This window comes from Labrus mixtus, chromosome 2, assembly GCF_963584025.1.
Source record: "Labrus mixtus chromosome 2, fLabMix1.1, whole genome shotgun sequence".
Lineage (NCBI taxonomy): Eukaryota > Metazoa > Chordata > Actinopteri > Labriformes > Labridae > Labrus > Labrus mixtus.
In genome coordinates this window covers 24,764,508-24,790,201 of record NC_083613.1, presented here as the reverse complement: position 1 = coordinate 24,790,201, position 25,694 = coordinate 24,764,508, and the positions used below count along the sequence as shown (strand labels likewise).

General features: G+C 42.5%; 1 protein-coding gene across 5 annotated transcripts in view; it reads right to left on the bottom strand.

Moving 5' to 3' along the window:
• Nucleotides 1-25,694, bottom strand: part of bnc2 (basonuclin zinc finger protein 2) — a 158,840-nt gene that overhangs the window by 12,761 nt on the left and 120,385 nt on the right. The gene's annotated exons all lie outside the window — the stretch shown is intronic.

The window sequence follows — 25,694 nt, the reverse complement described above, 5'->3', positions numbered from 1 at the left end:
CTATATACAAAAGAGAAAAAATGGCCAACAGAAATAATAGAATAATAAGTGTAAGCCGCTAATCCCTCTCTTTCAGAATGATTTTCATCTCAGTGGCACCTAAAAACTCAAGGAAAGAGACAAACTACGTATCAGGGAATGTCTTTGTAAAATCTAAGAGAAAAACTGTTCATTTTAGGGTGTGCCTGAGTACAGTCATTACAATTGTAAACACCGTTAAACATCAAGAGATGGCAAGGCATTCTGGGAAAAGATATTGTTGAAGCCTAAAAATTGACTTTGTCACTGGGTGTTTGAGTTTAAGGTAATACATTCTTAACTTTGTGGTTTTGTCCTTTTGTATCATTAAAAACTAAACTCTTATAATTCTCATAATATTCCTTATGTAGTAGCTTCTGTTTCTGATTTTGTTGTGTAAGAATGTATGTTATGAGTGTTTACATGAACAAGATGGAAAGTTGGGAGAGAGAAACACGGTGTAAAATAAATACATCTTGTGAAAAAACACAGGTTCCTAGGGGACCAAGTGCAAATGACATCTAGGGAGTAGCGCATACGATGACAATTAGCCACCGTAAAATGGTAACATTTCAGATGTGCTCAGTGCTGCTGGCATCTATAAAAGATAAATGGCAACTCTGGTGAGTTAAAAGCTGTAAAAACCAACATCACAAAGCACAAAGGGCCTGTAAGGAGAAAACAGAAGATAAATGTTTAAAGAGAGATGGAAAAAAAGAGTAAAAGACAGAGGAAGAGAGCAGAAAAACAGTGAAAATAAAAGTGAGTGGTTTCATATCATGCTCTCAGATATTCTTGAGAAATAGATTCTTCTGAGATGAAACATCACTAGTCACTGGGGTATTTGTTGTTAAATATACATTAAAAAACATTTTACACTTTCATTCTGTGAGCGCTCTGGAGTTGTTGCCTGGAGGTATGACTTTAAATTCTAGCCTGGGCACTATTATTTCATACTGCATGGCCATCTGGGCATTAGTACTTCCATGCGATTTCATTGAAACAAAATAATATGAAAGCAGATTAGAAAGTGAATCTTTAAATAGTTCTACAGCCATGTTTTTAAAGAGATTAGAGTTCTAAAAAATGTATGTCTCCCAATTAAATACATCATGATAAGGATATTGTTTTCTGACCTTCTTTAATCATTGCTTTCAATTTGAGATTGAAACAACCTTCACACAACAGAAACCACATGCTCCTATAATGAAGGTGATTTAAAAAGGATTCTATTAAAAAATGTTAGAGATTAAATTATATTATTTTAGGCATAATTAGGTTTCTACACATTAAAAAGATTGTTGCAATCCGAAACCTACCTGAAAATATTGAACCCCATTTTTATAATGTACTTGCTAAAAGTTTGGTCTTAAATTCTCATCCTTCAGTTTTCCCCAACCATGAAGTCAAACAAAAATCAATATAAATTGACACTGGCCAAACCCTAACCAATCAATGTTACAAACGGACCCGTAAGCTGCTTGAAAAGTTCTTCAGTTCTGCATTGCACTCGACCCTGTTCAGGACACTATCAAAACAGTACTTGTCCAATTGAATGTCTTGTCTGGGTTTATGGACAAATTTAGATATCTAGTAAGGAAGTCTAGGAAAGGATGTGAGGACACAGGATTAGTCACAGTTCAGTCCAAGCTATTAAAACTACTAGTGGTTGTGATACCAACAAGCCTTTCAGTAATGGCAGTTTCTTAGATGCCACTGTAGTACCATATTTATAACAACTGAACTTTGTAATGTATCATTTTAAAGTGTTGGATTTCAGTCAAAAACATTTCATTCATTCCATTAGCCCCCATTAAAAATGATAAAAATCTGATTTATTAAAATTCTAATCTGAAATATTTGCTGACACACATGAGCAGAACAATGCGACTTTATAGTTCTCGATACAGTAAGTCTTACAACTGGCCTCCCCTGCATTAGCCTTGTGATGCTGTGAGAGAAACAAATATGCCATTAGAAGCACTTTTACAAGTAGGCACTCATCTTCCAATTAGCTTAATGTGGCCCTCTTTCCCCTATATTTTCCAGACGTGCCCCACCTCTTCTTGTACACTCCCTCCAGTAAAATCTCATTAATCCACCCCTCCCCCATCTCCCCCAGTGCTATGACATATTAGTCTGTCATTATGCATCCCAGAGTCCTTTAAACAATACAGCTAAACCTCTGTTTGCCAGGTTAATGACTATTAGCCAATAATTACAGCAGAGAGACGATGAAGTACCCACTTTATCTGGTAGACAGCATGCTGCTGTTAGTTTATTTTATCTTCCTGCCTTCATGTCTCTCAGAATTAACCCGGCCACGGCTGTATTTATTCATCTCTCTGCCTCTGCAATGCATTCTTAATTCATCGCTGTGCCTAACACTGTGGCACTGGATATTGTCTAGTGGGTGTGTATCCACCTTGCAAATTGCTGACAATGAGGATGAGGAAATGATGGCCTTGTCACGGGCCAGGGCACCACTGTCAGTTAAAACAAATCAGGCAATTAAGCAATTAGAAATGTATGTGCCGTGCTGTAAAGAGCTGGGGTGTACAGTTGTTGTTAGGTTCCATGGTGTGCATTAGGGATTAACAGCTTAACATGTATGTCCTTTTCTCTGATCGTCACCTCTCATACACAATGACAGAGTGTATTTGGTTGGCAGTGGAGCTGCATAGCATGCTCTGTGCACATGGAAAAGGGAAACATTCACTGAAGGCTAAATGTATTGACCAATGCTTCTGTACAGAAGATCAAATAGGAGATCTCTGACCCTGAAAGAGCAGGTTTCATATTACACCTGATGTGAACATATTCATGTTAACATAGACACTGGCACAAAGTGTTTTGTTCAATCTGTGTAGGATTACTGTACACTGGTTTGACATCAGCATTAGGCAAACTAAACTATTCATAAGTCAGTATCACTTGGAATTGAAAGGATCTGTTCTCACAATGGCAAAGTGAACCATGGGAACCACATTGATTCACCAATCACCTTGCAGTGGATGCGATCTCCACCAAGCCTCAAGGGACAAACCATTGATCTCCAGTCCTGCTTTCAGATCCAGTTCCTTAAAAAACTGCTCTATCCTTGAGTTCGCCACTTCAAGGGAGGTTAAGCAGAAGTTCCTTGTGATCTGAGAAGGTCTTGAACCTTGCTGCTTCCTTTTCCATATTCTGTTTCTCTCCCCACCCCATCTTGGGCTTTATGAATAATGCAGAGGATCTAGTGGCGAGGGGTGCCATGGGGGATGGGTTCACGCAAAGCCCACTGCCTGGAGCCATCACATCAGAGGGCAAGAGCTCCCAAGACACAGACTACTCCCCCATTGGCTCCCCAGTGGCAGGTCATAGGTCATGTGTGAACAACCAGCTCTACTGCTTCCCTTGTGATGGACCACAGGGAAATCAGTAGCTATGTCCAGATGTGGGTGGAGGACATTTGTAAGAATCATAGAGGTTGAATTTTGCACTCTGATCCTGGTAAATTCCTCTTTTATGCTCTGCACATCAAAACAATGTATTACTTTTATGATTTGATCTTGTGTATCACACACGAATGCTTGATGTTTTCTGAACTGCAGACAAATAAACTGTATTTTATTTATCAGGAAGGCATTATAAAAAAACATTAGCTTAACTTAACTTAATAAGAGACAGAAAAGTCAGCACACAAATGTCCTTTTAGTTTCCTTTTATCCGGGTAAGAATATAGCAACACAACAACAGACACGTTTCAGCACGAGGACTTCATCAGCGTAATCATAGAAACGTATCATCTAATTATGAAAGAAAAATAAATATCGTTAAATATGCTTCTTTCAGGGACAGAAAATAAAACAATCCCAAGGTGTAGAATCCCTTTTTTTATATATTTACTGGACAAAAATTGAAAAATATGAAACATTGTTTTTGCTATGTCTTATTTTTGATTAAAACTTGCAACATCTAGTTCAAGGTCCGATTCCTACTTTATGACTTATCGCACAACTATACAAAGGGCATTGCATTGGCCAATATGTTCAATACAGCCATAGAGAAAAGCTTGCTGGGCTTTGGTGTGAGTAAATGTGAAAAGGCCACAGGGGTTTTTTGGCAGGGCCAGACAACCTGATCAGCCAACTGGCCTCGAGATACCCTGCCTTCACCTCTCAACCTGATTTAACTCGTGGCTTTGGTTAAAATTTCATGACTGTGTGTTAGTTGTTGCTAAGGGCACACTAATCGACTGGAGTGAGATTTATAGGGCAGTGCAAAGTAGAAGGATAGGGAGGGGAGTCATTGGGGGGGTTTTATTACAGGACTTAACCACAGACTGGTGAGTCACAATCTGGCACATCCCAATGTTCCAGGTGGCCTTCAGTGAACAGTTTCCGTTTCTTTTTCCCACTGACTTGTCTTTTTCATTATCTGGATTTGAAAACCTAACCCATCATTTTTTTTAAAGTTCTCCTGACCTCTGATTCATCCAACCCCTCTGACCTCCACAACCCACATCATCACCCTTTTTGTTTAATTTCATCCCACGGCATCTTTAAAAAGTGGAAAGGACAGTTATTTGGCTACAGCCCAGCAGAGGTGCAGATGGGGCGGCACATGGAAGTCATTTCAGGCCCTGGTGCACTGCAGAGCAAAGTTGGCTGTTCTATGAGTTCAGAACCTCAGAAGAACAGCCTCACAGCTCTTACACGTGAGCGATGTCTGGGTCTGGACTGTTTGTATTGATTCCCTGTCAGTTTTTTGCACAATACAATAACGTTGCCTTTCCTTGCCCAACTGTGCTAAGAAACCGTAGCTGTGGTCAATGAGTAAAACCCAGCAGGCCGAGCACTGAGCTTGTGGGGATGCCTCAGGGAAGAGGGGTGGAGTGATAGAAGCAGCGAGGGAACGCCTGATGGTTCACATTAATTGAGGATGATTTGTGTGATCTGCTGGGTCTGGATGCAGCAACCAGGTCTGTCGTGGGCCTGGGAGACAGATGTGGGGGCCGCTGTGCCCCCTCCAGGGCCAATGGAGAGCAGTGAGGCGGCTGAGAAATGGTCTGTCTGTCCAACGTGTGTGTGTTGGTTAGGATGAAGGGGGTGGAGCTGACAACCTGCTTTTCTTTCCCTCTTATATCACATCTCCTTTGTCTAGATTACTATTTTGGCAGGATGCCGGTGCAGAGAAGGTGCATTAACATATGCTCACAATTTGCTCATTGGCCACGTAGCTACATGTTTCTACTGTGCCTCTATGTATCTGTCATTTCTGTTCCTTTTTTTATGTAATAACCTTATCACATTATGCCCGAGGCTAGTTACGGTAAGCCATACTTGTGCTTATAAAAGTTAATCGTGGGGGCTTGACTTACAAAGACAATATGGTAATATTTGTTTCTACTATGTGTGTGACAACTAATACACTTCAACCCTTTCTTGAACACTTAAAACTTTCCTGAATTTTTATCTTTACAACCTGGGACAAAGAATATACCTCTGCTCCATCAGAATAATCAACACAAAACCTTACTGTGTAAAAGGAAATAGATGTGACTGGAAAATGGATTGTACCTTAGCTAAACCTCCCAAGTCATTTTGTTTTTAGTCTAGCTGAGAACAGATAGAGGTGTCTGTAACACACAGCCTCACTGCATTAGAGGTGCTTTCTCTATGCTTTTGCTTGGAGCATGCAGGAGGAAAGAGAATAAGCTAATGGACTCTTTACTTAATGTGATCAGAGCCATTATTGACATGCTGCCAGGAAGATGCAAGACCATTAACTCGAGCCTCTCTCTCTGGTACCTTCTCTCCACACTCCTTTCCCTGACAGTATTTCACTGCCGGCCTCACTCGCAGAAAGAGGATGGGCCACTAGGGGGTCTGGGTGCCCCTGTGGAGTCTGTGTCTCTTATGTTAACAAGGAATCTATGATACAGATTGTTTGGAGGATTGGCAACAAAGTGTTGCTCAGGACTAAGTAATTGTAAAACATTCATTATAGTCATGTGTTATGTTAGAGATTCTAAATATATTATATTGTATAAAAATAGGTAAATGTTGAAAATGTGTGTCAGAAATTACAGAAGGATGCCAGTGACTGCTGAAACACTACTCCAGTTTTTATGAAGTATGTCCCAATAGTGAAGTCCCAATAGTTCCTGACATTTTAAAACAATCATTTAAATAGGTGAACATAAATGAAAAGTGTAAGATACATTTCATACAACATAGGTACAGTGTGTTGTTTTATCAAAGTGAAATAGTGCACGGAGTAGGTAAAATGGTCCCAAATTACAACCGGCGCAGTATCCCTGATTTTAAACTGCCTCGCTGGGATAGTTGCCTGGCATGGAAGCTAGCTCATTCATCTTGGAGGCAGAGGATGCCAGTGTGGCTGCAGTGTAATTTACACTACCCCAACCTGTGTGCCAGAACAGATCTATCCCTGTGGCCCAGGGGCTCAGATCACCAGCAGCCCAGAGGATGTTGGTGTTTATGTGCGCATACATATGTGTGTGATAGTGTATGCTTGTGTCCGCAATCATGTGAGTACAACAGGAAGTGGTGCTCAGGTCTCTCGGGGCATGGTTCCAGGTCCCTGGGCCTGTCTACTGTCATAAGTTTCAGAATGGTGATTACTTACTGCAAAAATAAACACCATTACCATCTGGTACCGCCTCTCTGAACTGTAACTTATACACCAAGAAAAGCTCTAGACCATCAAGACTCACAGGATTGAGAACAAAAACAGAAAATAAATAAAACCACTTCACTGTAAAATTAGATGCACTGTAAAATAAGATGTTTTTATATCTCTGTACATGTTTTGCAAGCATATGCTGTATAATAACTCAGATGAATACCTTTAACAACATTTGATCTATGTAAGGGGCAGATAGTGAAGATCTAAAGGTTTACCGGGACGCATACTGAAAAAGGTTGGATGATGGGGGTCATTCGAGACCATTGAGGCCTTGCAGATGCAGCAGATGTTTGATCCATCTACGGCACATCTGGTCTTCAACACACTCAATCCATTTCACTCCACTTCTCTTTTTTAAATTTTCATTGTTCCTCACGGCCCGCTTAACTCTGCATTCCCCCTTGCGGCCCACAAATATTAATTTACAATCATTCATATTGCCCACTTAGAGTAACATATAGGCTTTTATTTATGCATGTGATTTGGTTTGTTTTTATAGAATTGACTTTTTGGCCTTTATCAAACATCTGTACTTTATAAAATATTCTTCAAATAGTTTTAAGCTGTAAATCCCTGCAAGGAACTCTGAACCCAGTGGCAATCTTCAGAGAAATGAAACCTGTCATTCTCATTGTAGTGGGACCTGGGAGGGTCATACAATGCGTAACAGCTTCATTGTTTCTTTTATTGTTGGAAACAGAGAGGGGTGTGTACTGCACAGGTTTCTAAATTCTGGAGTGCGACGTGACAAGAGGACTGTCAACTCCCTGTTACTCTCCGTGTAACTTCCTTTAATAAATGTCAACTCTGTGACCCGGCGGCAAATCCCTGGCAGGCTGGGTGGCCTTGTCAGCAGGCCCGCGGGCCGCACAATGTCTGGACTTGGCCTCGGTGACATGGGGGAAGTGGAGGGAACTGCTGTTCTGTTTGTTCAGAGGAGGGATGTAGGGCCACCTGGAGGCTAAGGTCCAGGATCACCAGACATAAACATAACCTGTGAAGATGTGTATCACAAGTGGGAACACGATTCATGATTGTGTTTGCACAAATTCACAATAAAGAATTTATTTAAAAAGGGTATGTGATATAACATGAACTGATTGACTGCATCCCATTGCAAATTAAATGTGTTTGTTCTGGACTAATAACACTGAATACTTGTCCTGATTTAAGCCTATGTGTAATGTAATCTTCCTGTGTTTGTGTCTGGCCTGGTCTGGTAGTGCTATGCAGTGCAATGCTATTGATCCCTATTGCCTTGTGGTCTGCAGGGTTCCTGTCAGTATATGCAATGAGCCGGAGAACCTTCAACACCTCCCCCCCCCCCCCCCCCCCAGCACTACAAGCTAAACAGCCATCACAGAAACTCAATATGGATAGACTGAGCTTGTAGTCGTCAGCTAGCAACAGTACCCTACAACGTCCCGCGAGGCTGCAGCTAAGTCATTTAGTGTCAGTGTAGCATCTCACCTCGTAGACCTGTTGTCAGCCTAATATGTCGCGCTAATATGTCTCTCCATATGAATTACAAGGCTCTGAGAGGAACCTAGATGCAATAAGTATGGATTAGCTAATGTCCAGTTCTGTCTGAGTCTTGTTGGAAGAAGGGGGTGAGAGGATTGGGTGATAGTAATAGGCTCTAACAGGGTGTCTGGCTGTGGCTTGGATTCGAGATGGGGGCATGCAGGCTTCTGGGATTTCTAAGGAGCTCTGGGAAATAAACTTTCCTATCTGCTGCTGAAGAAAAGGGAAAGATAACATTGGAAGAATGATTAGTGGAGAACGAAAGCGATGGAAAGGGTGCGATTGGTTGTTAATGCTATTTTTTTGACTATTGATCAACCGGGAGGGCCAGAGTTGTTTAGGTTAAAGGTCTTGAAGCCCTTGCCTTATCTGCTGTGTGTCTGTGTGTTAATGTGTGAACCCATTGATTGATTTGTATTTGTATAGTTGCCCTGTGTGTAGGCCAAAGCGCCTGACAGAGGAAGAGTGGGATGGGAGCAGAGCTTGGAAAGAGAAGAAAAACAAAAAGGTGGGAGAAAAGGTGAGCTTATGGTCAAACGGGGGCGTAATTAGGAACCATGTTACCACTAATCTCTATGTATTGATCAAGGATCATTCACACATGAAATATCTCCCCCTCGGCCTGTATGCCCAGGTGCTTCTATAATTAAGGTTGCCTTATACTGTATACACATTTGGACATTTACAAGAAAACCAATGTTTGAGAGTAGGTCTGTTTTTTCTTCAGTGTAAAAAACCATAAAGTATAAAAGCATTAGAATCTGGTCTATCTGATAAAAAATAAATAAATAAAATTATTCCCGGGTACAAATCTATGGGAGATCTAAAAAAAAGTGTTGCTCTTGAATATTTAACATAAAATGTTAGCAATTGGGAACTTATAAAGAACCATATGCCTTTTTTCTACGAGTGCTGCCACTAATGTGTTTCAAAATAGTTGTAACATTTTCAGGCAAGCATAGTCACAACAAAGAACATATGTCCTCTTTTCCTAAAAAACAATTACACTCATAGAAACACATGCAAACACACACACACACACACACACACACACACAGACCATGCTTGCCATTGGCAATCCCTGCAGGCAGATGTGGAGTGTTTGCCAGCGGCCTGCTGAGTGAGTAGGCCAGTGTGCCCCTAGCTCAGTGCTGGGCACTACGCTGAGCTGCTTTGATGTGTGAGTGTGTGTGTGTGTGTGTGTGTACTGTAGGTGGTGGGTTGGAGGGGGTGGGGGGGGGGGGGGGGGGGGGGGGTCAGTGAAACAGCAGAGGGACTGTGTAATCCTCTTGACATGCCTGTGGAAAAATACAAGGATCCCTCTGACAGTGGCTGAACTAAAGGCTCAGAGGACCTGTTAGTGTGTCCACAGGTTCCCTCGTACAGGACTGACTGCAGGCTATGTGGCATTACAGACACATAAACACACACACACCACAGATACAAGCCATGCTCTGACACACAGTTAAGTTCAACATTGCAGCATTCAGAGTCGGTTTCCTGAGTAAGACTTCTGGCTTAGTGACACTAATTCTTGAAAGGTTATGTCACTGGTAAGACTGCGTTGTAGCCTTGTAAGGTGCTGTCCTCAGCTAAGATGGCAAGTCGCATGGTTGTGGCCTTACTCATACAGAAACAAAGACACACAGCACATGAACACAAACCGTTTGGTTTCCCTGTTGGCCTATAGGAGGACAGACAAAGAGTTTTGGCTCTGCCCTCTTTATACTTTGCATAATTGCATCTTACACTTTTTTTTAAGTCCAAAGAGATGTTGAATCCTTGACAGCACTGTGAACCGAACATGTTGATTATTAGATTTTGGCAGAGTTATTCGCTGCCATATGTGAGAGTAGTAGCAGTACAAATAATCTGAGTGTGTTTTTGCATGTGTGTGTGTTTAAATGTCTTCCCCTCTGCAGTGTTTGGCCTCTGGAGAGGAAAAAGAGGGCAGTTCAAAGGACATTAAGCATATGAATTAGCCACAGGTCTAATGTGAGCTCTGTGAAACAATAAGCAACAAAACAATAGTAGACATTTCATCTTCTTATTGTCTAATCGCCCATCTGACTGCCTGTGTATTTCCCCTCTTAACCCTTGAGATACTCGCTAATGGCCCTCACAATGGAATTATTTACTAACCATGGTAGGGGGGCAAATGGGTCAAATTGTGTGTGTGTGTGTGTGTGTGTGTGTGTGTGTGTGTGTGCACTTGTGCCTCTTGTAGTCAGAGTGAATGAAAAGGGAATGATGGAAGCATTGAAGCACACAGTGACTGAGAGAAGAGAAGAGGAGAAAGGAGAGGGGGACTGTAGGAGGAGCACTGAGTGGTGCCTGCTAAAGTGAAAAATCATGCCATGGTGCAGAGGGGCCTGGTTTTGTCCACAGGGAGAAGTGACTACATCTATGCTGGCACTCAAGTGCTCTTAAATACTCTCTCCCCCTTATGCGTCCATCTATCTGTGCTCCCCCTCACTCGCTCTTCGTCCCTCTTTTTCTTCCCAGTTCTCCCCAGATCCAGTCCAGGTACAAATGGCTATTTGCTGTACAACTCCCACAGCGTGTGTGTCTGCGCTCGTACTTGTCCCTAACATCATGTTAAACAAAAATAGGAACAGAAAATGGGCCCTTTCTTTATTCACAAATTGCTCCCCAGAACACAAAAGCCTTCCTGAATGGAGATGTCAAAGTGCTATTAGAAATGTCTGTTCTTGAAGAAGTCGCACAGCTTCTCCTTCAATAGGCTTTAATTCACCATGGAGCTGGGAAGAGTAAGTGTGTGTGTGAGACAGAGTAAATGGATTTAACTTGGCAATCAGTTAATCTGCATCCTTCTCAGAATCTCACCAAGAGGTCAACCCTTATTAAAATATGAAAGAACAACATTACATACTGTTCTTTTTTAATCAATTCCATTATTCTTTTTTCTTGTTTTTTATCCTGAATTTCACATTTAGAACTCTTATTAATTTTGTTTAATATTACAATGATACCACTTATAAGTAGTGACTGAAAAGGGCGATTAAGAAACTCAAATGACTTCACAGTTTCATATCCTCCTCAGCGCTAATTGTATCATGTTGAAACAAACACTCACCTCTTGATTTAGCCGTGCTAAATCAAGAGGTGAGCATCACAGAGACGAGGGCTGTCTCTGTGAAAGGAATCAACAGCGCTGCTAACCATCACCTGCTGGGGTTAGCCCCACGGTTGCCAACACATTCAGAAACCTAGATGAAACACAATAGCAGACGAGCCTTTCATTCTCACACCTACAGTCACAGAAGCCTTTTTGTCAGCTGTGCAGAATTGTGTGTGTGTGTGTGTGTGTGTGTGTGTGTGTGTTTGTGTGTTTGAACAGGGGTGCATGCACCGTAGACATATTTCCCCCCTCTAATTAGCACAAGGGAGGCCTGGGGGCAATCAGAGGCGAGGTTAATGAGAGGAGGAGAGAGCGGAAGAAACGAGGTAGGGGTGCAGCAAGTAATGCGCACCATGCTGCACTGGTGCTACAGCATTACACGCCCTTCTTATCACGCTGTCACCCTAAAGGGGCATCAACCTTGCGGCACCCACATTGATGTTTTGACCTGTGACATATCACACATGTCTGTGTGAGAGCGTGGTTGTATGAGACTTCCTCGCCCCGATGATCCCTCTACCCATCTTTGTCTATGTAGTTTTCACTCCCTTCATGTCTCTTTCTCCCTGCAAGGCCCAGATGTGACAGCATGTTTCCCGTATCACAGAGAATTGGTACACTTGGAAGAGGGGAGAAAAAGCGAGAGAGAGAGAGACAGAGCTGCCACAGTGGTCTTGGCATCTGTCTCTTCTCAATTGGCGTACGGCGGTGCTGGTGGGAGAAAAGCATAGGCCGCCAGATGTCATTACTAAACATTGCCCGGGCAGCGTGTGCGCTGACTCGTACAGTGTGGCCTGAGACAGTTCGTCGTCTGAAAGGGATTCTCGGTGGAAGGGGATGATGATTTTAAATGGGTCTTCATTGGCATTATATATAGAGTTTTGATTCTTACATATATATATATATATATATATATATATGTATTATATTCATATTCATACAGTTCTTTGTATCTGTGTACTCTGAATTAAACCAGAGCTTATACTGTAATACCCTGTAATAGACAGGTTAACGTTGCTTCTTTTCTTATCTTAGAATATGATTTTTATCCATTAAAGGATTATGTCTTTGGTCAGTTTCAGAGTAGGGAGTAAGGTACAGACATGGAGAAAGAGGATGAGATGCTACAAAGGTATAGTAAGGATTTTGCAGTTCTTTTGTGTGTGTTAACCAACAGAATCATCATTTTTAACACAACCAGTCCTGTCCTTGTTTATTCAAGACAGCAACATTAGAATTTTACCTCAAAATGTCTCTCCTTGCACTACAAAAATGTCTTCATAACACTATATTACTGCAAGTAGCCCCAGTTCTTTCTTCTTTTTTTGCATCTTTTTTAAGCGTTGAATTCAACTCTCTCAGCACCGCTCTTCTCTTTGTGCGTGCATGAGTCTAGGTGGCCTGCTGAATACAGAGGGGAATTGTGGCTCATGTGGCTGTCACTCTAAACATGATGTGATGTGGGTGAGGGACAGAAAAAAGAGGATCCTGCATTATTAAAAAGAGTGCTGCCATTAGAGACATTTATACAGTAGAATGACCCGATCACACTGTAGCACAGATACACTCTGCTCAACCCTGTGGCCTAAAAGCCTTTGCTGTAGTGAACATTTTTTCAGGGAGACATGAAAGGGCTGTAGTTAATGTTGGTAATAGGGCATCCAATTAAAAAAAAGCTGTGTTTTTATACATTTTCAGGTTTATCTGGTGATACTGTATTTATATGGTTAGAGATATATTCCGGTTCTCCTTCATTTCATACTCTCTCTTCTCTGCCAAAACGGGACTTAAGGATCACTTCCATCCAAACAAAACATTGCTTAAAGATTAAAGACACTGGCTTCAGATGTGTTTCATGTTTTTGGTCTGTCACTATTTCATGTTGGGAAGCGAATATGAGTAATTTTCTCCCACGTCTCAGCGCACAGCTACCTCTCCCCCCCCTTTAGTCTTCTGGCTTGTTTTTGTAGCTCTCACCCGTTAACAATAATGCTCGGGGCGAGCACAGATGTAAGAGGTAACAGCCACGCTAAGAGAAGAAAAGATGAGCGGAAAAAGATAGAAGATGAGAGAAAGGGAAACAGACGGGTAACGCTGCTCACAAGCATCACTTGTCAATTTACAACCGTTGCTCCCTGAACCACACCGTATAAATTTCCAGTGTGACATCCGTTTCTACTTCTTCCAAGCCGACGCAGGCTCTGTCCCACCAGATCTCCTCCCCAGACACATACTTGGAAACTTTAAGTACAGACATTTTGCCAGACGTAGTCTGCCTTTACTTTTATTTATTCATTTTTTCAGGTTTTGAAATGTTGACTTTTTTCTGTGTTGGAATCACTATGGGGGAATGAGACTGGATGGGGTTGGGGTAATGTCTCGGAGGAGTGCTGCTTCAGTGTATTTGATGTGGCCGCTGCCATGCAGACAGAGCACATATGTCCACACACATGCATGCATACAGGCACACTCTCAGTAGAGTATGACAGTAAATCATGGGTGTGATGTGTGTGCGAGTGGGTTGAAGATGAAGAGAAGGGCCAAAGAGCACCAGGGGATGTTCTGTATCCAACGGAGAGAGAGACAAAGAGAAAGAGCATGAGAGAGAGAGAGGAGCTTGGCGCTGCTCATCTTTGAGTGATGGCAGTTCTTCAGAGCTGAGACATGGCCTCCCTTTAATCTCTCTATCCTTAGACATGAAAATGGAAGAAAAAGGCGTACAGGAGGGTGGCTAAGGGGACCAAAGCAGAAACCTTTGCTGGGTCTTGTGCCAGATTGATTTTTACTTTATATCGCTTTTATTTTAAGGCAGACAATATAACTCACCTCCCTCCTAACACACACACAGTGGATGGCAAAAACCAGAAATGATGAGTTGTGACTCACATCCACATGACTTTTGTCTTGACTGGTTTGGTGCCAGCGCTAGAATTCATTGCTTTTTCCAATATCGACAAGGCTTGTAACAAGTATATCTGACCCCTAGCAAGTCCATCTTAGAATTACACCCTTATCAAAATAGCTCTAATGACTCTTGTCCGTGAGTCTCTAACTCATATGAAACAAAGTGTAGGCCATGTAGCCAAGAAAGGAATCTACAAAGAAAACACATACACGGAGGAGTATGAGCAGAGGTGCTTGCTCTGAGACATGATTGCGTTATGAGTGCAACACCTGTTTCGACTTAAAAAGTAGAGGCCGGTAGCGAGATTAGTGAAACATGCCCATAAAGGGAGAAGGTGGCTGGGCCTACGCTCTGATAACAACACACTCTGTCCTGCGTTTATTTCAAAGAGCTGAAGGAACTGATGTAGTCATAATGCTGAGGAATTCATTCCACTGCAACAAGAAGGCGAACTCCTGTCACTTAGCCAGAAAGAAATGCCTGAAACTGTCTATTTTTAGTTTCTAAATCATGCTTTGTTGTAAAGACATTGATTTTGTGTAGGATATAAGCCTGTAAAACCTCTTAAAACATTAATAACTAGAAAAGTAGAGTCACAGATGTCACCCCTGGCAAACTCTTACAACAGTTTGTTTTTTTACTCCTGCCTACAAGTTTTGAAAGCTAATAAATAGATAATGAGATTTCAGCTCACTCAGGAGGCTAAACATACATTCTCTACCTTTTAACTGTTCTAACTAATGGTAGCACTATGGGAATTTTAGTGAGTGATTACAAAGCAATAAGACACTTTCTGTGATCAGACCTGGGAATCTGGGAAATCGATGATATTCCTCTCCTCAGGGACACTGGGTGTGCAGTTCACAGAACTAAGGAGACTTGATCTAGGTCTGATCCCGGGAATTTTAACACGTTAATTAGGTTTGTCAGCTTGGCAAAGTGGGAAAACGCTTTGTACTGTGTCACCTCAATGGGCTGGATTTTTGTCAGGGATCAACATGGAGACAGCACAACCCATACCTAAGTAGGCCCGCACTGCTTGACAAAGGTGTGATTCCTTGCAAAATGTGAGAAAACTGTGGCTGACAAAGTCATTGTCAAATTGTCAGGCCCCTTTGGCACATTGTTCAGTGACTTGCTGTGATTATATTGTCGGATCACTCTTGAGTCTTTGCGCTGTGACGGCTGGTGACAAAGACGTTGACAGGAAGTCAGAGTGTCAGCACCCCTTGCTGCCAATGGCAGCCTCCTGTCACACAGTTAGCAGTGGTTATTTCTGCAACACGGGCAAATGGCTGTGACACACATGCTGTTATAAGAGATCTAGCACTACATAAACACAAACAACAGTGGCACACACACACACACACACACACACACACACACACACACACACACACACAGCCACGCGTCTGTGGTCTCCGAGTAATAGCTTTGTACCTCTTGGGGCCTTGCGCTGACCGATTCTGCTCTTATCTTTGTTTATGTAGAGGGTAGATCATCACGGACTGTGTGTGTGTGTGTGTGTGTGTGTGTGTGTGTGTGTGTGCGTGTGTGCAGAAACACCAAGAAAAATGCTGTTTAAAGTGCACGTGTGTTGGAATGAATGTGTGTGTTTGTGTGTGTGTGTGTGTGTGTGCGTGCATGTTGGGAGGTGATAAGGCAGTGCCTGGCACCAAAGCACCAGTTGGCACCGAGCCTTAGATCCTGAAGATGAGAGAGTTGTACTACGCACACACTCAAACAAACATATATAAACAGTGTGGAAACAAGTACTTTATGTGTGTGCCCACGCCTGAATGTGCGTGGATATCCTGCATGCATGTGTCTGTGCTCAGTGCTCACTGAGGTCAGTCACCTGTAACAGTCTATTGATCTCTCCCCCCCTTCAGAAGGCCCTGTTGTCTTTGTTGATTACTGCCTTTGCCTTTAAACACAGAGCTACACAAACACACATACTTTCAAGGTAGATATGTGAGAGGCTTGAACTCAGCTTTGCATCTTCTACAAACGATTCCTGGATTAGACGAGCTGGGAACTGGTGTTAACCATCATTTCTTGTGACCCTATATCATATCCTGTCTGCGCCTGCAGCACTCAGCCCACAGAGAGCAGTGTGCCAGTGACAGCATGGCTCACTCGGTGGTCCCAGCACTCAGCCACTTACCCATTTAATAAGACAGTCTTTAAGAGGACTGAGCCAAGCGTATGTACAGTGCTAGTAGAGGTTTTTCCTTTTTTCCCCCCTCATTTTTACAAGAGCCCTTTCTGTAGGAGGCCCAAGGGCTGGCATACACCAAGGCTGCATGTGTGTGTATGTGTCTCTTTTAGGTATCCATTTATTATCCATTTATTACTACTATTAGTCCCCTTTTCTTTCTCTCTCTCTCGCTCTCCTTCACCTCACTGAAATTCTAATAAACAATCAGGGTAGCACCATGCTGAGATGCTCTGTAATGGGCTCCTAATTAGCCACTCCAAACATAGAGAGCGGCTGCTTCACGCCTCGTTTTCTGCACTCATCTGCGCAAAACTGGATGAATTGATTCCATTTGCTTGCCACTTAATGCACTGATTGTTTATTGGCATGGCTGGGGATAAAAACAAACAAACAAACAAAAAACTGTCTTTAAGCTTGCAACGCATGCTAATACTAATCACCATTAAAAAAAGACAGGCTGACCTACGATGCAGTTTGACTGACTTTGAAGTTCCTCGGCTTCTCCCAGAGAAGAGTGCTGCTCTGCTCTCATGCTGAAGCTTCAACCTTGCTCCCTCCCTCCTCCTTCTCCTCCCCCTTTTTCTCAACCCCTCCATCCACCTCTCAGCTCCTGTCTGAAGTGAAGCGAAGCCAGACCAATTGATAGAGGAGACTCTTTCTTTGGGCAGAAGAACAGAGACAGAAGGTGGAAGGTGGGGGGAGTCATCGCCCTTCAACTCATACCTGCATGACAGGTCATCCTGCTTAATAAAGGAACTTGTGCACAACGGAGAGAGGAGGAGAAGCATTAGAGATTCGGCTATATAGCAGGCTAGTGAGCTGCGAAGGTGTTGACTTGTTTAGTAATCACAAAAATTCGCACTAAGAGACTGTGAAGTGGAATTTATAATAAGGAGTCTAAACTGAGAAACTGAAACCCATTATGTTTCAGCAACTATCCCACGTTATTTCATATTCTGCGGTGCACTTCCACAGGTGCCTCAGGGCTGGTGTTGGTTCACGGCGGGGTCAGTTAACCTTTAAACCACTACCACACAACTGGGAGGTACAGTAGCAACTGTGTCCGTCTTGCCAACGACACCAAAACATCACACAGAAACACAGGAAGTCAAACACAGCTGGAGCCGATGGCTAAAAAACGAGACGGTGATAGACGCGATGTTAAGCACAACCACAGCAGTCACTAATGTGTGTGTGTGTGTGTGTGTGTGTGTGTGTGTGTGTGTGTGTGTGTGTGTGTGTGAGGTCCTACAGTGTGTCACGCTACTTGCCCTCCACCAGTCTGCCTAGCTCATTTCCTCCATAGGCTCGCCTCCCTGCTACTTTATGAGTGAGAGCTTCTACAGCTCTCACCTCAGGACACACTTCAGTGTCTAAATGTTTCCATTTGTGGGGGAAGTGACACACATTCACTCGCACCGCAGGGCACCAACCCATAACTAACCATCGAGCATACAAGCAGCAGTGAATCATGAAAGTGTTGTGTTAAAATACTCTGTGTTTGTGTATGGGTGGATGTATTTTAAAGCCTGTGAAGGTACAGTATGTGTGAGTGCGCAATTCTCAAGTGGTGTTTTGAGTGTGTGTGTGTACTTCCGACTGCTATATTAAGCATCAGTCATGATGTGGGGGAGCAGTTCAGGACATTTATGTTCTGTATCTGCTAGTGCTGTTTATCTGCACCCTGTTTTCACTCGTTTTATGAGATTTTACGCATGTCAGCTTTCTTTTTTTGAGTTATTCACATATCCACCCTTGAGAGCGTGACAGTCCCAAATGAGTCCTTACTTGCTACACTGGAAATTTCCACCACACTGCCAAACAATTGAGTCTTCCAATCAATGCAAGACTGGAATCTCTCGCGCAGATCAATACGCTGGGGTGCTGCTAGACAAACCCCTGCAACAGAGATCAACACCTTCCCACATCGTCATTAGTGTCGCTGACCTTGAAGTAAAATTCAATTTCCCTCTGCAGCAACAAACCCCCTTTAGCCCCCTGAAAAGCCACTCCAGAATTCAGAAGCCATTTCCTTCTTCCAGTACAGGCGAGACAGGATATTATAACTTATGAAAAGGGATATCTGGAGAGAGGGACAGAAAGGGATTCTGTTTGAGGAGGTAATTATAACATGGACCTCTTTGAAAAAGTAAAGAGGGTAGAGCCTGGCAGAGGTAAATAAAGATTCCTGATAAGCAGCCTGGCAGATCCCCAGTTTCAATTAGGGTGCAAGGCTGACTATGAGAGGCTCTCATTGGGGAGCCTCAGCTGCACCAGGGCTGCAGTGAGGACCCGTTGAGTGAGTCCTCCTGGGGGCATGGACACTTGGTAGAAAGAGAAAGGCAAATGTGCAGTGAGAGAACCATACATCCCATTACACTGATCAGTGTAATGCATATCACATGGAGCAGGCGAGTAAGGAGGGAAGAACAGGGTGTTCAGAGGGGATGATGAGGAGAAAGAGGGCACGCCATTAAAACAGGCAGAATATTCCTTTTTATTCTAATAATGACATGCCAGTGGAACTCAAGAGGGGAAAAGAGAAGCACTGGTGGCTCCTTTTACCTTTCTTGGAGCTTGAGACAGTGGACGGAGAGTGCTGCTTTCTCACATAGTTCATAGATTTAACTTGTGTGTGTGTGTGTGTGTGTGTGTGTGTGTGTGTGTGTGTGTGTGTGTGTGTGTGTGTGTGTGTGTGTGTGTGTTAGGGTGTGGCGGGGGCCATGGGAAGAGATGCCGCCTCTGAATCAAACCAGCATCTCAGATAAAGCTGTAGGATTGGCTGGGAGGCTTTGAAGTCAGCCTTATCACGGGGATTTGAGAGGGAAATGGGTAAGAAAGTGGCGCTGTATTCTATGTGTGTGTGGAGCCCAGTGAAGTGTAGCTTGATCAAACCCCCGCTGGGATCCCATGGGAGCCCCTAGACCTGGCCATGTATGTTAAACATATCATTTCACTCCTTATGTTTGCCCTGCTCAGCATGCTAACTCCTCGATCAGATTTTATTGGAGCACCCCCTGCAAATACACACACTCATACACACAGAGCTTCTCTCTCCGATATGATATAGCATGGACTATTCATGATCTTTAAATCTGACCAAACATGATGTCACTTATCCTGAGTTCAAATAACATTCTGAAATATACATGTGGCCACCAAGCATGTAATGGATGCACTAAAGGGATTTTCAAATGTGCAGTAATTACTGAAGTGTCTCCTGAGAAGGAAATGCCATGTGTATTGGCTCCTCATCACGCGCTGTTATGAAACATCCATGATCCTGACCTGCTGCATATGAACTATAAAAGCCTGCTCTGCATGTAGTAACTTTCAAGTCGGAAAATGTTTTTAATCAGTGAACAACTTCCTTAATGAAAAAAACTATAATGTTCATACTAGCAGGAAAAGATCATACCTGTTTTTAATGTATTCTGTGAGTATGTGTGCAGTTAGTAAAAAGCCAGATGACGCTAAACATTTATGAAGCAGGTGGTGAAGGGTTGAACCATTGCAAGCGTTAGATTTTAGTTTTATTAAGAAAGAAGGGAGAATGAACGCTGCATAGACACATCAAAGTAGAGATTTAGAAAACAATGCAGCAATGTACTTTAGTCCTTAATAGCTAAGACCTGAGTACACACACTGAAAAAAAATCCTTCTGCATAACACTTAAAAGATTGAACAAGTGATGGCAGAGGAGGCAGCAGAATTACAAGTTAGTATACCTAATTATAAATCATTTTATTTGTTCCGGCCTGCTATTCTGGTTAGGTTGTGTGCAAGCTGCAAAGACTGTATATCAAGAATCACCAAAAGATTTAGAGCTCTAACTGCTGACTGGCTGCAGTATAGGTCTTAAAACCTGCCTCCTTTATGTTAAGAGATAGGACATGGAACAAACTACAAAATAAAAATAAATAAAAATGCAGATACATTTTTAATAAACCAGGTTTCATCATGATGGGTATTATCACGCATTTTTGTGTGCAAGCCATCTTTTATTTGAGAAGGTTCTTTTGAATTAGTATTTTGCTGCTATGGTATAATTTGACAAATGTGACACGTTAACCAAAAACCTGGGCCGAAGGCTGGTGGTGCTAACCAGTCTGTTAGTCGACCATTCTAGAGTTAAATTAGCGTTCATTCAACTGGGAAATCAGTCCCTTGGAACATCCCTAGAAGGAACACACACTTCTTTCTGGCTCTAATGTTACCTCAACATCCTGAAATTTACCTGAAAGAAACAGTAACTTCCTTAACTGCCTGCCATATTTCACCTCAAGCCTGTGTGTAGAGATCGGCCTCAATGACAAACTAAAGACGGCTGTCCCTCAAAGGGTATGCAGTTGTTCAATGCATCTTAAATTGAGATTTAAGGTAATTAAAATAATAAGTACACAACTTTTTGAGCTATTTTTTGCTCAACCTCCAAAAAAACGTGTGCATGGTGTTTGAAAAAATGTAAAACCAAAGAAACAAACTAGTTTCATGCAGCTTTTAAACAGTATCTCTTTTATTAATATTAAACTTGCAGAAGCTTTGTTGGTCTAATGTAGCTGTATGGAATTCAGACTACCTTCTAAATCCAATATAAGTGGAATTATTCCCTAAATTCCTGCATACATTGTAACCTGCTCATAACCTTGCCTCCCCAGCTTGAATTCATTTGAGGCTCGGGTTTGGGATTGAAAAGTGCCGGACTGAGGATTTGGCATGGGCAGGACTTGTGTAAGGCGCTGGCCGTGAGCTTTGCAAGCTGTGAGAAAAGTGACAGTGAAGAGGCCTACAAGCCCTGAAAACATGACATGATTTTAGATTGTTTATCTTGAGACAGTGCATGCTGGACTTCATGCTTTTGTGTTGCTATGAAGTAGTTTAGCTTTATATAGAAAATTAAATATGTTATCAAATGTTTTTAATGCCTTGCTGATAACACTTCTCCACCTCTCACTGACTGATCCTCTAATCTGAAATCACATCCTTTTATCTCTAGCTTTCTTGGAAGTGAGCGATCGCGTAAAAGAAGAGCACCAGGCAGGACAAGTGTGTGTGTGTGTGTGTGTGTGTGTGTGTGTGTGTGTGTGTGTGTGTGTGTGTGTGTGTGTGTGTGTGTGTGTGTGTGTGTGTGTGTGTGTGTGTGTGTGTGTGTGTGTGTGTGTGTGTGTGTGTGTGTGTGTGTGTGTGTGTGTGTGTGTGTGTGTGTGTGTGTGTGTGTGTGTGCAGGAGGGCTGAGAATCACCTTGATTCAGTACACCGGCCCTCTTTGAAGTGCTTGGAGCCCAGCACGGCCAGCACAGAGCCAACCGTAAGCCTTCCAGCAAAAATGGAGCCTGACCTCCCCACCAAATCATAACCATATGAACGTAAGAATTTCCACCTTAGGAGAATGCTCTCTCCCCCGTCCATCTCCCAGGGTGAGGCATTAAGTAGTGATAACAGAAAACAGGTTCTGAGAGAAGGGGGAGGCGCTGGGAGGTGATGGAGGGTGGAGAGGAGGACAGCAGGAAAATAGGGGTTACAAGTGTGCCGTACGGAGGAGATTGGAGAAGGGGATTGTGTCCAAAAAATGTTGTTGCACTGAGCCCGACTACCTAAAATGGAAGTTTCTCAGCTGAGGATCAAGAGATACAGTGCCCTCCACAGTTGACAGAGTGAGAGACAGAAAATGGAGCAGGGGAGTGCAGTTAAAGGGAGGGAATAGAGGAAAAAAAGGAACGAAATTTAGAAATGTGACCCTGGCTCAATAAATACCTTTCTAAACCACTATAGAGAAGCCGAGCTGTACCTCTACTAAGGCCTCAGGACCCACCTGCAACTGGAAATGGTTTCCTGTCTTACACGAACACTGTTGCACCCTAATCCATGTAATTACATCTCATATTCCACATGTGTAAGTACACATGTACAACATTATAGTCATACGTTTTTTTTTAAATCCGAACACGGGCCTCCTGCGGCCTCAAACACTGAAAAAACCCCTCATATGCTCATTACAGTAACAGTACATTTACCAAACAGGAAGACAATAAGGAGATTCTCTTGCTACATTAATAACTTTTAAACACCCTTATGTCCGGGCGTCTGCCACTGAAACAATGCCTGCACTGGAAGGGGAGACGAGTGTGATTCTGTGGCTGTGTGTGCCCCTGATAGTTTGAATAAGCATTCCAGTGAGTGTGTGTGCAATTAGAGGTTAAGACTGTTTGTGTGCGTACAGTATGTGTATGTGTGTGTGTGTGTGTGTGTGTGTGGTTGCGTGGCGGTGGTGGGGGTTGTTAGCGGTTCCATCTGGGTCTTCTGGAAGCCGTGTGGAGTCAGGAAAACCACATCTCATAAAAGTGGAGGCAGCCCAATGTTCTACAAGGACAGAACATTACTGAGAATGTCGCTCAGGAAAACCCTGGGCTTCGGCCCATATGTTGGCTGCAAATGCTCTATCACTCTCTTTTTTTTTTCCACTCATTCTCTCCCTCACTACTTATTTTTCACTTGGTAAGGGATAAGAAAGAGGAAGACAAAATAGACAGCATGGAGTGTGGGAGACAGAGGCTGAGACGCGGAGAGAGAAGCCGGTACTGATGGCAATTCCATGTGTCTGTATCGAACAGAGGAGTGAGCGGTGACAGGCTGCGGGATGGGGTGAAATGGGGGGGGGGGGGGCATCTGGTGCACATTGGCTCTGGGTCTGTCTGGAAACTACCATGAGAGGGGAGAGAGGGATGAGTAGAGGTAGGGAGAAAAGGATGAAGGGATGAGGAGCGGAGAAGGTAAAAAAAAAAAAAAAAAAAGGTCTTGCCAAAGTGAAGGGCAAGGAATTCTTGGAACAAATAAATGTGTCTGCTGGTCCCATACTAATGTCTTGGATTGAACATGAAGGTGGGTCTTTTTTTGGGGAAACAACAGCGGAATAAAGCTGTGTAAATTGCAAGAACAAATATAACACCCATACACTTTTAACTCTCAGCCATCACTGTAAGCTGGATGTCTCGTTGCTTTAGTTAATGTGATTATTATGTTTTTTGACTACAAAATGTATAGAAAGAAACTTGAGGATAACATTTAAGATGATCCCTAAGAAAAGCTGCGTTCTCCTGTACATTTAAAGTGTACATTTTACCAATAGAGACATTTTCTCCCTGTTTCTCCCTTTTCTGGTTTTGTGGTGAGATGAGCAATCAGTACAGATTATATACTACAAATGATGAAGAGTCAAAAGATGTACAGAACAAATTGATAATATAAAATGGAGAGCTGGTATGATTTGATTGAGCAAAATAAGGAGCTGCTTTCTTTTTGGTCACTTTGAAACTTTTGAAATCCAAGTCAATTTTTTTTTTATTCCAAAGAAAAGTTGTAATATTTCTGGCTAATGGTGATATGGATTATTGAACAGAACAAAATCCATCTGGTGGTGCGTAAACATTGCCAGTTAACTTTAAAAAGCTTTAGAAAGGGATGTAAGGGAGTTCTTTTCTTAGCATGTCTGGCATCAAAAGCCTATTCATTGGAAACTTAAACATACCCAGACATTATATTATTGCACAGATTCATCGCCACATGAACACAAACCTGCATGCATACAATGGTATACTGAAGTGACTTACTTTGAGAATTTGCAGAAGAAGAACTGTGTTCATGCTTTAGGAGAATGCTTGTAGGACTGAACGTCAGGCTTATAGAGTGGGAGGGAGGACGATCGTTCATTTTAATGGTTATTGATGTCACGTATAATTCCTCTCCTTTACAAATGAAAATTCCAACCACACCAGCAGCCACCGAGCTTTTAATAATGACGATTAATTTCTTCAGGTTCAGGAGCCTATTACAAAGGAGTGTATGCATATTTAGTCACACCTCTACGATGTGTAATTTTGTTATGCAGGGTATGGCACAGAGAACAGAGGGGGGAGAAGTGGAGCTCTGGTTTTCACATTAATGAATTCCTTTTGTAAATAAGAACATAAAAGCCATGGTGGCATATTTGTAATATGACATTGTTGTGTGAAAAATCGTCTAAACGAGATCTCTGTGGCGATAATGATGATAATTAGCGTTGGTGCTAATGCTGAAATGTCAACGAGTGGCGATGAGATGACACTGATGCTTCAGATACTATGAACCAAACGTTTGTGACTATGCCCAGCTTTTCTAGGACGTTCATGTTAAAAAAGTGTTGGCTTTATCTTGCTGTGTGTAAAACAGTAAGCTAGATGTCTTAAAAAACCAAGAAGAGTCCAGGTGTTCTAATCATGTTCATCCAGGTGGGAACACATACAGTGGTGTGCAACATAGTTGTTTACTTTGTATTTGCCTTCTTCATACTGTGCATCCAATGGTCAGGCAGCAGAGGAGCTGCATTCAACTGTCAGCTCAAAGAGTTCTCAGACCCATCTCTGAAACCCATACACACGGACAGCCAGACAAAAATACACACACACAAGCTCTTATTGATTTGTATTGTTCTTAATCACAACTAGTTCATGTTATTGGGCAATACTTTGACTTATATTAGAGACAGCAAAGAGCTACAAAAAGTGTACTAACAAGACCTATAAAACTTGAAATAAAATGTATTAAAAATAGAGGAGTCTTTAGAAAATAATAAAGAGATGTTGGAGGTATTTGCTTGATAACTGAAGTGTTTCAGACTTTATCTTATTAAAATAGAAAATTCCAAGATAAGCCCTGTGGCCTTACCATTTTTTTAATAATAAATCATTAGGTTAACATGTTTGAAGGACTCACTGCTAGGATGACAGTACACTAATTCATCATGAAATAATGTCCCCTGACATCTGTATAAAAAAAACCTACTTATTACCTATCATCTGCAATGCTGTTCTCCTCTTTTTATCTCTCATTCAGTGCAGCAGAGGGCTGGAGAACACGCCACTGACACAAAGTGTGGCCCGGAGGGGTCAGGGAAGATGATTGAATTTCATAGCTACTTACAGGCTAATAGGGCCGCACAATGACTACTTACTGTCCTTAAGTAACTGGCTGCTTCGCACCCGCTGCGGCTTCTTTGAAGTCCTTTTGAGGAGATCTAGAGGATTTAGCCGGTAGCGTGACATGAGGCTGAGCAGTTGAGCAACGGTGCTCCCACCAGCTGACTATTAGAACCAGCTGATGTAAACACAGAGGCTATGACTATGGGAACGATAAGGCTCCAAAGGTTACTCAAAACA